The sequence below is a fragment of the Sorex araneus genome, chromosome 5, assembly GCF_027595985.1.
Source record: "Sorex araneus isolate mSorAra2 chromosome 5, mSorAra2.pri, whole genome shotgun sequence".
Lineage (NCBI taxonomy): Eukaryota > Metazoa > Chordata > Mammalia > Eulipotyphla > Soricidae > Sorex > Sorex araneus.
Window position 1 is genome coordinate 154,392,482 of NC_073306.1, and position 3,678 is coordinate 154,396,159.

The window sequence follows — 3,678 nt, forward strand, 5'->3', positions numbered from 1 at the left end:
CTTTGACCAAACCCTCTGCCCACAAAAGCAAGAGCCGCCCCTGTTAACAGGGGCCCAAGGGCTTTCTCCAGTACTCCACACCACACACAGGCACTCTGGTGAAGATGAGGGTCGTAACAGTTACCATTTGCCTGAGCTGATACATGGGACCCTGAGGGGGGAGATGCCTGAAATATATGTATAAAAACCACTGAGAGCTAATAAACGGATTGCTGATTGACCACCAGCTTTCCCCCCTAGCGTGGTTAGATTTCTCTGAGGCAGCTGCAGTCCGCTATGAGGGAAGGGCGGGGCAGAGGCTTCTCTCCTTCACGCTCCCTCCCCTATAGGGACTTTGTCTGGTGACTTTGGGGGATCATACTCCAGTGTGCTGGGGTCGACTGGCCAGGACCCCAACAAATCAAAACAAAAGGGGGGCAAATTCTAAATTTAAAAAATATAAAGCAATTTCTGAGAAAAAACATATTCTGAGTAAGAGAATAGAAAAGAGTGAATTACAAGAAAACTGGAGAGTTGGTCTATAGAACTGAGCTTAAGCCGGGAGTAATGAAGGAGCTTTAGGAAGGGTTTGGGGGGACATTCATGGAGAGAAGTGGGCACTGTGCTAGTGGACATGGAGTTGGAACCAAATATGCATCCAACTATCTTTACTACTATTGTAAATCATGGCACCTCAAAGAAAAAAGGAAACAATAAAATAAATAATGGAAATATAGAAAGGAGGAGAATGATAGAGACTTTTCTGCTGTCAATATTGCTTTCTAGGGAGGGGTTGAAATTCTGTATCTTTTCGCTTCCTTCAGGAAACATGGCATAACTGCACCATCTGTTTCAATTTATTTCTCCTCCTTAATTGCATTCATGATTTAGGAAGACTCTAACAGATAAATTCTAGATAGAGTGAAGTTTCAGGGATATAGCTCTAAAGGCATGGATGGAGGCATTTTAAAATGTGGAAGCCACAATCTCATAGTTTCTAAGACCACAATGCACAAACCTCAACTGCGTAAGTGCCACAACAATGCAATTATGAGATGTCAACAGCCTGGAAAGGGAGCAAGCCAGAAAATAAAAATGACAAAGCCATCTATGTCAAAATCAAAGATGAATTGACTGGCATTGGACAGAATTCAGGCAAATTCATAAAATGTACATAAAAAGTAAGTAAAAGTGAGGACTAGGGTAGGGGGCTTGAGTTTCTGTGGTATGGGAGGAAGAGCATCTAAAGTTGGGAGAAATTATCAAGAAAATTAAGGACTTATACGGCATTTAAAGATGGTTTGTTGAACATTAGTAATGGAACCATAGCTGGCCTGTATCATAAGTAACAGCTCATGTGATGTTTATCCTCCGTGATACAAGAGTATGGTACAAGGCATGAAAATCTGCCTTTTATTTTTTTTAATATTTTGAAGTAATTTACATTTGAATATGAAAGTAGGCAGGGGGTGTCCACATGTGGCTTAGGGGGACCAGGTCCATTTGTGATTCTTGGTCAGCCTGGCTTGAGATTGAATGCTATAATCTAAGGATGTGGTATTGCTCAAGCCTTGCTATGCTGTTACCATCAGGGGCACCCTGGAAATACTTAGAACTCTCCAGAAGTACACCTAGTGATGTTGATAGGGGAGACATGGTCGAATCTGATGTCAGTCAGAGAACTGGGGTCAGGAGCAGGCATGGCATGGACCAGAACTCCTCTCCGATATATTGCTTCTAATCTTTTTTTTTAAAAAAAACCTTCATTCATTAATTCATCTCCCATGGACTTATTGCATTCCTTTCTCTAAAAAATTTCCAAATACTATTTTTACATTCAACATGTTCAAAGTAACATTTATCTTAATATAATGACCATAGTATGGATGGTAAATATGCCCACAACAGTAGCAAAAATGGGTCTCGTTTCCCTCACCCCGAAGGAGTCTCCAGATGAGTTGGGAAGACCGAGAGTGCTCGTACTAAGAGGACTTAAGTAAACGGGCCGAAGGCGCCCCCCAAACTGGCCACCAAGGAGGCCTGCAAGAGCGTGCCAGCCACTGCGGCGCGAAGAAGCCGCACCGCTGCCCGCCGGGCACCGTGGGCTGCGCGAGATTTGCTGCTACCAGGAGTCCACGAGCTGCCCATCCGCACGCTGCCGTTCTAGTAGCTGGTGCGCAAATTGCACAGTACTTCACCACCGACCTGCGCTCCCAGGGCTCGGCCCTCACGGCGCTGGTGCTGCAGGAGGCGTGCGAGGCCGACCTGGTGGGGCTCTTCGAGGACACCAACTTTTGCACCATCCACGCCACTCGGTCACCATTATGCCCAAGGACATCCAGATGGCATGCAGCATCCGCGGAGAGAGGGCATAAAATGTAAGATGCTAAAATTTCAGGGCTGGTACAAATGGAGACGCTACTGGAGCCAGCTCGAGTAAATCTATGATTAACGGGATGACAGCGCTACAGTGCTACAGTGCTGCAATTACCATACACTCCATGCTTATGAAACTTGGTTAATTTAACTAATAAATTAAATGCATATGTTTTTATTTTATTGAATCACCATGTGGAAAATTACAATGCTTTCAGGTTTAAGTCTCAGTTATACAATGCTAAAACAACCATCCCTTCACCAGTGCCCATATTCCACAACCAAAAAAAAAAATGTATACCTCCCAACCCGCTCCCATACCCCGTAACTGATAAATTTTACTTTACTTTCTCTTTACTTTGGTTACATTCAATATTTCAACAAAATCCTCACTATTATTGTTAGGAGTTCCCCACTAGACTCAGACTTGTTGTGAAGAGATATGAGGTCACGCAGCCACAGTTGTGGCCTCAGGGTTTTGGATTTCTGTATTTTAGCAACTAAGTCCAGGGAAATTTCTTCCAGATATTGGATCATTGCAAGCTTGTAACTCTCATTTGTGGTCCTCATAATATGGCGGTCGCCACGCCCTTCACCTGGGGCAAGGAAAAAGATGAGAGAGAGAATTACCTTTCCCCTCCTGGGCAGGCATGGGGCCGCAGCTTAGTTCTCAGTCTACAGACATTCTGCAAGGAGCTGCCCATGCCAAAAGTAGTTTAGCTGGCCTCTGGAGTCATGCTCGTGCAGCTGCAGAGAGGCCACACATGTTCGGCCTCCAGGATCACATCTCGGTGGCGAGCCAAATGCATAATTTTTATTAGAACTTTTACCAGAAGTCTTCAGGTTCCTCAAGCAACTCCTAAAAACTCAACTTTTGGTACTCAGGAGTTTATGTGATGCAGAGGATGAAACTCAGCCCGTACATGCTCCACCACTTGACTTATGATCTTGGACCCCTATAATACTGGGTTCTTCTTTTTTGATTACCAACCTGAGTTCAATCTCAGGCACCATATGTAATCCCCCGGGTCCTGTCCAGAAGTGTTCCCTGAGTGTAGAGCCAGGAGTAAGTCATTAGTGGCACTAGTATGGCCCCAAAACAAAACAAACAAAAATATCTTGTAATGCATGTGGTACAAAGACACTGAATTGAAATCAGATATTATTATCAGGTCGAATGAAAAAGTAAGCCCCAACTATATACTGATTATACCAAAAAACAAACTTCATTTTAAAAATAAATCAATAGGCTAAAAGTTGAAGTAATAAAGAAATGACATTGAAACCACAATAAGAAAGCCTGGGTGACAGATGTGTGTATCT

General features: G+C 43.7%; 1 pseudogene; it reads left to right on the top strand.

Annotated features, from left to right (window-relative positions):
• Nucleotides 1-1,034: 1,034 nt before the first annotated feature.
• LOC101537053 (histone H3.1-like) lies at nt 1,035-2,361 on the top strand (annotated as a pseudogene).
• The last annotated feature ends 1,317 nt before the right edge of the window (nt 2,362-3,678 follow it).